Here is an 11,779-nt window from a genome sequence, read left to right as displayed (position 1 = left end):
CACTATATTACCACTTTCAGATTTTAAAATTAATGATCCTCATGATACAGTCCAGAAATAAAGATTGCTAAAAGTGAAATCTCCCTGTTTTCTCTGAAATGTAAGTTTTATCAAATAAAAATAAACAGGACAACATACTCCTTAATTTAATGTCCTTTGTAACCTACATAGCATGAATATCTGTTGGGGTGTGTGTGTGTATTCTTATACCATGTAATGGGGGTTGGGGAAGAGCACGTGTCTGGCAAGTACAAGACCCCAAGTTCAGGCCTCAGCTTTGGAGAAAACAAAAAGAAATAAACTCAACTATACTATGTAATTATTTGGTTACATTACACAGAAATTATATGAGTGTGTCCATTGTAGATGCACAAATGCAAATTTAATTGCATGTATTTACCTTAATATTCATATATTGATTTAGCAACAAGCCCTTCATTCAAGTTTTATTTTGGTGCTATTGTTTTGGGGTTTTCCCTGTCCCCTTGACTTTTTGTTCCTCACACCATTATTTTCCATTGTTCCAGAAAATATAGCTGACACACTAACATAAAAATTAGAAAAGTTAAAAATACTTTAAAAGTTATCAGTAGAAGTTACCTATAAAAATTTTTATGAAGATTCAATCCCCAATTTTTTTCTCATTCTTGTAATCAATAATTTACTGAGCTAATTAAATTTCTCTTTGTAATGCAAAGATGATCATATCTAAATTCTTAGAACTTATGAACCGGGTAAAAATTTTCTGGTAAAGGAGAGTTCACGTAGCAGAAGTACTTAGCATTGCTAATTAACCTCAAGATAAGGAGATAACAGGAGATTAAAAGGGTAGACCCTATTAAGAGTCCTTGGAAGTGGACAAGTAGATCCAGAGACATGGCCAAAGGAAAGGTCTCAGTCGTAAAGGCAGTACAAGTCAGATTCCGGTGGCCCCTAGCAGACAGAAAAAGAAAAGAAAAAAAAAATTCTTCCAGAAAATTAGTGCTGACACAGTAATTTTGATCCAGGGAAATGCAGTTCAGACTTTCTGCATGGTAAAATTAGAAATTCATATAAGATTGATACATTACTTTGGGGGTAATTTGTGATAGCAGCAGCAAACTAATGTAGCCTCTTTAACTTTGTAGAACTTTCTTTTATGCTTCAGTGTGATATTTCCCTGTAATTTGGCAAGTAAATGCGTCTCTATACATGTTTTGTCAAAATGGGGAGCATATGACCTCCATGCTCCACCCCAAAGCCACATGGTTGTTTTTCAAAGTTGTTTCTGGAGCATACAGCTGGACAGGGTGATTTCTGGAACAATCACTCCATTTTCCAACAGCTACCCATATGTGGTAGGCAACATTTCTTCCTAGTATTTATTATTATGAACCTCATAAAAAATTAAAATCCATTCTTCTGTGTGCTACTAGCATTCTCCTGTATCCACTTAGTTTTATAGCACTAATTATACGGATGAAGTATTCCACATGGCTGTAATTTGTCACTGTAATACCCCACCCCTTTTTTTTTTAGTTTTATCCATATACTGAATCTAGAAAGTGATACATTGGGCTTGGACTCCAACATTTTTGTGGGGGGGTTTCCTATACAATAATGGCTACTCTGCTTTTTTGTTTGTTACAGATTCTGCATTTTTGATGAGACACAGATAGCAAGGGAGAAACAAAATAAATTTCCACCTACTTTGATGCTTTGATGTGGGCACAGTTCTGCTGACCAACCCATTTCTCTTTCCATTTCTTCCCACTGGCATTGGAGTGCACAGAAATTTCCCTCGACCTACCTGGAAATGGGAAACCTGCCTTCAGTGCTCTGCAAGCCATTGCTTTGGCGATGACTCCTTGCCCATTATGCTGCTTATCTTATTACAAGACAAATTCGTGTTGCCCTTTAAAAATCATCTTCTAATAATAAAGCAGACTGCTCAGCTATCCCACAAGAGAAAAAACACAAATCAGATTTATTTAGCAGCCTTGTCCTTGAGATTGTTAAATTCCCACTGTGGAAAAAAGTAACTTCTGTCCCCATGAAGGTCCTTTGTACATTTTGATTAATACCTTACCCAAATATCCACAATAAGGGCTAAAGTGAAGACATTCATAAATAATTGTGCATATGCCAGTGGATACAAGAATTTCTATTAAGGATTTTAAGCTCCCCATTCTGCCATTTCAATACTTTAAGCCAGCAGAATTGATTGCAATGATCTATTAAGTCCTACCCAAATATTTCTAGCAAGGAAAACTTTTGTAGAAATATAGCCTAAGTGATGCTCATTTAAGGATAGATTCTGAAATTATTATGAGTCCAGGAGTTGATTAAAGAATTAAAGGTTGCTCAGAAATTAAAACATGCAAGTAAAATCCCTCTCTAGCTCTCCATCTAAATACATATTCAGTAGGAGGGTCCTAGTCACTAGCAATAATGAAACTTTCAAGAGGCAAGTCAGTTGCAATAAGGTTTTCGAGTTTTAATAGGGAGATACCAGAGGTAAGAGGTTCAAGCTCAAACTTGATTCTAGGTTCTGTCAAGCCTAATGTATAGTACACGAACACTCCCATAGTTATTTAATTGTTTCTAAATTCTTCCCATATAGCTTTTCAGGTCAATGTGGTAGCTAGACTTTTTAAGTTTGTGATTTAGAGATTTCTCAATTTCCCAAAGGAGATTCCTTTTAGAGGTCATTAGGGCTATGGCTATGGCATAGCACTAACATACCATAGTATCAATCTTGAACATCCCGAAATGCCCATGTGTCAAAGGCTCGGCTATCAGTGTGACTGTAGGGGGATGTGGTGGAGCCTTTAAGCGGTAGGAACTGCTGAGAGGACACGAGCTCACAGTGGGTGAACTTGAGTAAGATAAAGAAACTTTGGCCCTTTCCTCTCTGTTTTGCTTCCTGGTGTTGAGGTGAGTGGGTTTACCTCATCACCAACTCACACCATGATGAGCTGACTTGCCACAGATGTTGCGATGGGCCCAGTAAATTATGGACTTTGAAAACAGTCAACTAAGCATAATCCTTTTTCTCTTTTTGTAAGTGACCTCTCAGATATTTCATTATAGTGAGGAAACACTAACACAACTTCACAGTTCACAATATCAAAAGAACACTAGAATGAGATTATTTTCTCACCTAAGACTGAGATTCTGGAGGGATAGGGTAAGCAGAAGAATAAGTAGTACCAGTGATACTCATTGTATCTCTTCTACACGCCTCAGTAATGTATTTATAGCTAGAAGTCTGGGCATGGTAATACATGCCTGTATTCCCCAGATATTACTGTAGCAAAGTTGGAAGATCTCAAGTTCTAGGCTATTGAGGACATACTTAGTGTAATCTAACTTCAAAAACAAAAACACAAACATAAAGGCTAGATAGTTCAAATGGTAGAGTGCTTGCCTAACACACATGAAGTCATAGGTTCAATCTTTACTCTGCAAAGAAACTAGAAAGAAAGAGGAAGGAAGAGAAAAAATGAAGGTGAATGAAGAAGAGGGGTGAAGAGGGGAAGAGAAAAAAGAAAGGAAAAAATAATCATAACATTTGCTTTCCTCTTTGCCATGGTTAGCCATAATTTGTCATTCTTTAGGTGATGTGCATTTTAGGAATCCTTCCCTTACCAGACAGTCACTGAAAGAAATTGCATCCAAGTTAGACCACAAATCAATTCCTGTCTTGCTAACTTGAATATTGATCTGTGTCAAAACAATATCAAATACTTTTTCATTAATACTTCATCATTATTTTACATGACTTCAAGCAAAAAGGATACTCACAATTCATTGATTCTTTTCAACAGTCATGCGAACAAGTGCCAACTAATTCCTGTTTAAGAAAACGTATCTACCATTGCTTCAGATACATTGAAAATCCATCTTGTTTAACTAAAACACCAGCCTATTTGCAGTTACCTACATCATTACCCAACTACAGATACAGTGGAGTATCATACATATTCAAAGGAGCAGGGACAGAAAACACAGGGTTATACACCCCAAAAATCTACATTGATCATTTGTTGGTAGAGAGAACAAGAAATAGAATATGTCTAACCAATCTATTTAGAAGATTCACATTTAGTGAGCTACTGATACAGACTGTAATAATGAAGTATTTTTAAATATGATTAACTGATTAAAAAGGAACAAAAGGAACTTAAACAAGGAATCTGAGCTCCTTAGAGTAATGGTTGTTTGGGGAAATAGTAAAATTAAAAAATATATGATGATGCCAGAACATCTTTTGAAAGGGAAAGGAACTAAAATTTTTAAAGGAAATAAAATGAATGAGGTTATATGTTCAGTATTTTCACAATAAAAAAATGAAGAAAAAACAGAAAATACTGCTTTCCTAATAACCAAAGGCTGAAAAATGCGAACAATGTAATATTCACTAGATTCCTATCATGGGGAATGTGTGTGTATCTAATGCTTGCATATATTACTCCTATGCTTTGAGAACAGGGCAATAATTGTAATTTTGCTCTGAGTCAAAGTTACAGAATTTGTCGTTTGAAAAAAAAAAGACATAAATATAATCTTCAATGACCAAATCTGAAAACATGAGCAACTAAGAAGGAACACAATGAATTTAATAAAAATACAATAAATATAATAATAAGAGTAAATAAATAGCTAAATAAATATTTGTAGCAAATCATTCTATTTTAAAACTCTAAAAGGAATATGAAGCCTTCAGAAGTCACACACTTAATATGAGAGCTTTTTTTCCATTAAGAAATTGCCGAGACAAATATTGATGATTATGGAACTAAGCTTCGTAAGATTGGGAAGAAACAAGTGTTCAAAGCAAAACTATTATTCACATTAGAATTCGTTTAGAAGTGAAATCTTATCAAATTAAAGAACTACTAGTACTGTCTCACTTCTGCTTAATGTTTATTAAATTTCAAGCGCAGTTTTAATGCACTTCTAGTTATTTGTTTGTTTGTTTCCAGTTCTGGGGCTAGTACTCAAAACCTCCTGCTCTGCTTTTTGTGTTCTCAGCTGCTCTCTACCACTTGATCCACACAGTTCCCACTTCAGGCTTTATTGTGTAACTAATTTCCTTTCCCTGGCTAGCTCAGAAGCACAATTCTTGGATCTCAGCCTCCTGAAATACTAGAATTATAGGTGTAAGCCACTCAGGCCAGGCTGTGCTTTCCTTTATAAATTTACATAATCTTCACAACAGCATCATAAATTGAGAATCACTATTATTTGCATTTTACAATTGAGAATTCAAAGTAACATACAAAGTATACAACTTATTGAAGACCATACACAGGAGCTAGAAAGATCTGAAGCAACTCAATTTATATTCCAGATCAAACAATTGACCCAGCAATTTATGTCTTAAAATATAAATATTATGAATTCCAAACATTTATCAGCTTAAGATTTCTTCTTATTTCATGATTAATTATGAATTGGATTCACATAAATTTCTCAAAATATTCTTTGTATTTTGTGTTATGAAGGGTGAAACCCAGGACCTCTGTCATGCTAGGCAAGCATTCTAGCTATAATATATCATGTATACACACACACACACACACACACACATACATACATATATATATGTATATATATATATATATATATATATATATATATCAGGCCTGTCACTAGGCTGGCCTCAAATTTTTCATCTCTGTGTCTCTAATTCTTTAGTAACTAGTAGGGGTATACCTCACCATACTCAGATTACAAGATCATTATATGTAAGACAATTATATCCAATTACATTCTTATCTGACTTGTTTATTTTCACATCAATTTTCCCTATTACTGTAAATCAAAGTTTAAAGAAAAGGCATTTAGAAGAGCTAAATAATATATTTCTAAATTGAATATATTTTAAAACCAGGTTAATCCAACATGTGTTCATAAGTGAATGGAAGTTTCACAGTTGCAACACTAACATCCTATCTTGTGAAAAGGTAATGAGTTACTGAATTCAGCTTAAACAAATTTGAGATGACCACTTATTCTGAGTGCAAAAAATACTGTTGGGTACTACTTAGAATAGTTTCCTATTATATGTGCCTACTAACAAACTGCATTTAAATGATTGATAGGCAAACTTCTTACAATTTAGAATCCATTTATCAATAGAAAATGCTTCTTAGAGTATATTTGCTAAAGTATTTTCTATCCTAGTCACTCTCAGGTTGCAAGGATTTTCTCAGGTTTTTATTTTGCATTTGTTTTGCTTTACTTGAGGGTTCTTTTACTATTCTCTAAACATTCTCTTTTAAATTGTGATTATTAGAAGTTCCAACAAAAATATAACGTGGAGACAAGTAGGTGACTGATCTCTTTAAAAAAGTATATATGAAAATCTGAAGATATTTATAATCAACCTTCGGACAGACAAACCAAACAACACACTACAGTATTTCCAAGAAAAGTTATACTTGAAAACAAGCTCTCTTTCTATTCAAAGTATTAAACTTAAAAATACTTCAATAATCCTCTTTTGCTTATCCTTTCAAAAATTGTCTATATTTTTGTCACAGTACACTGGAGAGATGCATATTTATTACATGTCTGCTTGTGTTTCGAAAGGACCTATTTTGAAAAGAATGTTAAAGCATGTTATATTTATCTGAAGAATTTCTGAAAGGTTTATTTTTATATATTTTTAACAAAACCCTTTTTAAATTAAAAGTACATTTCTTCTTATAGATGACACTGAAGCAAATTAAGATATCTAAAATTGATATAGATCAATGATAGAATACAATTGCTCTTTGTTACATTCATGAATCAAATATATCTTAACTACTTGGCTCAAAAAAAAAATCTTTGAAAGTTCTGTTTATGTACCTGGCATATAGAAAATTGGAATGAATCTGTTTTTCATAGATCAATGCAAGATTAGAGGTGTTATCAACATCTTCAGTGGCCATAGAAGTAAACATTGTAGGCACAACCAGAAGAATTATATCCTCCTCTGTGTTAAGTACACTGATGCATTCTTCATACTTCTTTTCAAATTTACACTTTAGCCTTTTCAAAGTCTTGAATAGAAATTTTGAATTTTACCTGTTTTCCTTGAGCATTTGGCTTTATTTTTACAGAAGTTTCATTAACAGGAGGCAAGGCACTGAATGACTTTGGAAGTAGCTTTGTGAATTCAAATTGCTCACTGAGAGAAATCTCCCCATCTGCCCCTGGATATCCCAGAGACACTAGTACTTTCCCATAGCACATCCTCAGATTTTAAAATGTCTGAATTGAATGCATATGTTGTCTTAGCTAAAATCTTGTCTTATTGCATATGTTGTCTTAGCTAAAATCTTGTCTTGTTGCTAGAAAAGCTATCACAAAAATACTATATATATATATATATATATATATTATATGGAAGAAAAAAATTAAAAAATAATGAATAATGGATGGAATTACATTAAAACCTGCAAAAGAGCCAGGAATATAGCTTAATGGTAGAGTGCTTGCCTAGAACACATGAAGCCTTGCGTTCCATTCCTCAGTACCACATAAATAGAAAAAGCCAAAAGTAGCACTGCGGCTCAAGTTGTAGAGCTATAGAGAGGCTCAGGATCACAGCCCATACCCTGAGTTCAAGCCCCAGAACAGGCAAAACAAACACACACACACACACGCACACACACACACACACACACACACACACACACACACAACAAACCTGCAACAGCAGAAGGCTACTGTTACTTGAGAGTGAATAATATTTCAGGGAAGTTCCTGAACATGTACTTGTCCCCTTTAGTTTGCCTAAGCAAATCAAATACTACCACTGCATATGGTGTGTTCAAAATGAAATGACATATTCCTCAGTGTACACTTCCTTCAATGCTAATGAATTTTTGAAATACTACATGTTATAATAGAATTCATTTATAAAAATAGAGAATTGAGGGAAAAGTTCATTTAAACCACCCATAATATAAAATTTCAGTAATAAGAAAAAGTCATCATTAACAACTCTTCCTGAAAAATTTTATGTGGATTTTGAACTCAGGGCCTTGTGTTTTCCCTCAAGTAAGAGACTTTGGAGGTAACTGTATTACTGGAGACATGCCTGCAGTCAGGTTTTTTCTGGCTAATTGGAGATGGAGACTCGGGCACTTTTCTGCCGAGGCTGGCTTCAAATGGGGATCTTTATATCTCAACCTCTTAATTAGCTAGGTTTGCACATGTGGGTCACTAGCAGCCAGACTTAAAATGCTTTTAGATTTTATTTTACCAAATGGCATATTGAAAGCATATTTTTCATCAAAGTTCATGCTAACTATAGTTATGTTCAAGCCTCCTTGGGTAAATTATACATTCTCTCTAAGTTCTATAATGTAACCTGAAAAAAACTTATTTTACTTAACAGATAAAAGTCAGCATACATGAACAGAATGTTTAATGTGCTGTGCCATTTGAGATTAGAGAAGAAATAATACTTGGTTTTTGATGGAAAAGAAACATGGTATTATTTTTACTCTCATTTTATCAAACAATACACTGTAAGAGGAGGAACTGTAGTATGATATCAGTCCTTTTATTGTTGCAGGAACAATTTGATTGTTCTGCAAATTTGATTGCAGGCAATCAAATGGACATGCACCTACACTTTCTTAATTGTGTGTGTGTGTGTGTGTGTGTGTGTGCATGTGTGTTTAACTCTTATTTTCGACAATTTAGGTAGTTACTATTGCGTGAGTTTCAGTTTTACTTTCCTTCTGTCTCTACCAAATCTCCATACTACAAATCTATTATTAAGGTTTTTATTTTCATTTTTTAGATGAAACTTCTCAGCATTCACATATGTTGTTCATATTTTTATTGAAGTGCTTGTTAACTATAGTTATGTTTAAGCCTCTGTCTGATAGTTTTAATATCTGGATCATCTCTGAGCCTCATTCAGTTAATTGATTTATCTCTTGACAATGAGTTTGGGCTTTTTGTTCCCCCTTGACTTTTTGTGTGTTTTCATTACTTTGATTGCTAATTAGAGAATGCAGAATGACAGAGACTAATAGAAGTAGCATTCATGACTGAGAGAAATATAATTTCTTCTACTAGAATCATGATTATGGATGGTTGAATACCTTTATCCAAATTTGCATTTCATTGTTCCTGTAGTCGCTTTAGTACACTCCTGTGTTCCTTACTTGGAAATGGCCTTTTGGTGACTTTATTCAATGTTACTGCTCTACCATAAGCATTATGGCTTCACCATGAGACTATATATCCCCACAAGGACTGTCTCTAGATCTCTCCAATATTAATTGACTATTTCTGCCTCAGACCTGGAATTGTGTCTGTGGGGTGGTTTGGCATTCTCTGTTTTCCTGATTCACCACTAGTTTAAGCAATCACTGTGTGTCACAGAGCTGAACTGGAGTTTTCTCAGTGATCTTGTGCCCATTCAGTGACAGGATGTTACAAATGATCTGAGCTCAGTTCTGGCCCTTATGTACAGAGGATTTATTTTTTGCCTTTACCTTTCCTCACTTACAATGGAGAGATCTTCTTCTTGCACTAGAGCAATAAAATTTTCTGTGATTCTCAACATCATATGGATTTCTTGACTGGAAAGAAGCCACGACTAGGAGGTAGCATTATGTATTTCTATGATTGGTGGCTGCTCTTATTCTCCAGCTATCACCCAAACAGGCTATGGACAGTATTTATCCTGCCCCCCCAAAACATCTTTTATCACTTGCAAGGACATATCTGTGGTTTCCAAAGGTCCAAATGTCAATACCATCCTTTAAAAAAATCATTAAAAAGCATAGGAAGTTCTTCTAATCTATTTGCATGGGGTCCTGTCCTCTTATGCTTTGTCACAGGAAAAGCCAACCTCAGACCCATTTTTTTCCTCAGATTTTAGGTTACTTGTTGTCCTGAAACATAAGCTCTCACAAGTCCAAAGAAAATCTGTGGTTTTGAGAATGAGCTGGACTTTTTTTTGTTCAAGGTAAGAGTAATCCTTCAACCTTCTAGATTCTATCTTTGGAGAAGTCAAAGGATTTTTTCTGTTGTTGTTTATAGGCATTCCTTCATTTGCTCTACTTTACTTCTTCCTATAAGTTTCCAAATGGCTCATATGAGAACTCATATAAGTGTGTTCTTTATTTTTCCTTCAGGTAGGATCCATTTGTCTGGCCATACAGCACAGGTTTGGTTAACAGGTCTATGAATATACAAGCACTGAAGAAGCCTAATTGAACTGTGATTCCCCTCGTGCAAGTTGTCTCTTCCTTTACTCACCAAGACTTTATAAAAACCAATCCTCATTTGGAATCCTCAGTCTAAGAATTCAAGCCATCTTTTCCTTGTCTGGGAAAGGATAGTAAGTTCAGATTGCATAGTATACTTAATGAGCTTTAATTTTGTTCTAGGGTCAATAAAGTCACTCACTGCCAATACAAGCAGTGTACTCCATTTGAAGTCACCCTGCCCCAACATCTTTCTGGTATGACGTTAGTACTTCACAATAAGCTTTGCTGTGCTGCCCTCTTCCTGTCTGGATGATTCTCTGAGAACAGTCATGGTAAGATTAGTATTTCTGCTTTTAAATTTTTCTGATGTACTTCACTAGTGAGAATCCAGGTGCTTTGGGGCCAAATTGCAAAGAAAATTACTGAATAGGCCTATTCAAGCTCTAGAAATCACTGCAATTTGTACATGTACTGGGTGTGGGCATTTCAAATATTCCCTAACCAGATGACCACACAAGTCTAGTAAGAATGTTAATACTTTGGTACAGCTTTAAGACTTGCTGGTGGGAAAGTCTATGTAAATTTGTATTTATTCCTAGTAACTTATGGATCAGGCTCAAGCTTAAGGAAGTAAATATGATTTTTCCCCAAACCAAAAAGGCCATGCTAAGCCACTGAGCATACTGCTTTTGCCAGAATATAACAGAACTCATCACTTATTTCTCATTCACCTGTGTAATTTTTAAGAATTTCACAGATTTGCCTGGGCCTTAAAATGAAGCAAGGTTTATCACCCAACCTCTACTGTTCATCTAAGTACCTTAATTCATCCGAGTCCTTTTCCTCTGAAGAGGCAATTATCATGTCATTAGTATAGCACATTGACTTTCTGACAGTGATTTTTATAATTTCCTTACAAGAAATGTTACTGCATTATCAAATTTTAAAATACCAGTTTCATATGGTGACACAAACTTATAATTCCAGCTGCTCAGGAGGCAGAGGCAAAAGAATCACAATTTTGAAACCTGCCTAAGACACCTTGTAACTTTAAGGCTAGCCTGGGCAACTTATTAAAATTCTGTCTCAGTAAAAATTCAAAAAAAGAATCCACATGGCACAAGCCTTACTCCCAGATACTCAGAAGACAAAGAATGGTGGATTTAAAGTTCAAGGCCAACCTTGACAAAGTCAGGGAATCAATATCTCAAAGTACTAAACAGAAGAGTTGCCATTGTGGCTTAAATCATAGTGGATTAACCTACACAAGCTCAAGTTCTTAAATTCAATTCCCAATAACACACACACACACACACACACACACACACACACAATCAATCCATCCATCTATCAATTAACTTTAAATCTTCATAGTAATGCAGTGAATGGATATGAGTACACTTTCCATAAGAATGCAAACTGTGGGTGGCTAATTTCTTAAAATAGAATGGTTAAAATAGCATAGCATCTGCCTTATTCTGTTACACTGTCTTTCTACAGTCTACAATATCAGTTACAATTGATGCAGTAAGAAGGACCAACAATTTAATCCTGGCTTCTGCCAACCA

This window comes from Dipodomys ordii, unplaced genomic scaffold, assembly GCF_000151885.1.
Source record: "Dipodomys ordii isolate 6190 unplaced genomic scaffold, Dord_2.0 Scaffold4, whole genome shotgun sequence".
Classification (NCBI taxonomy): domain Eukaryota; kingdom Metazoa; phylum Chordata; class Mammalia; order Rodentia; family Heteromyidae; genus Dipodomys; species Dipodomys ordii.
The sequence above is the reverse complement of the archived record's forward strand: the minus strand, read 5'-3'. Positions refer to the sequence as shown.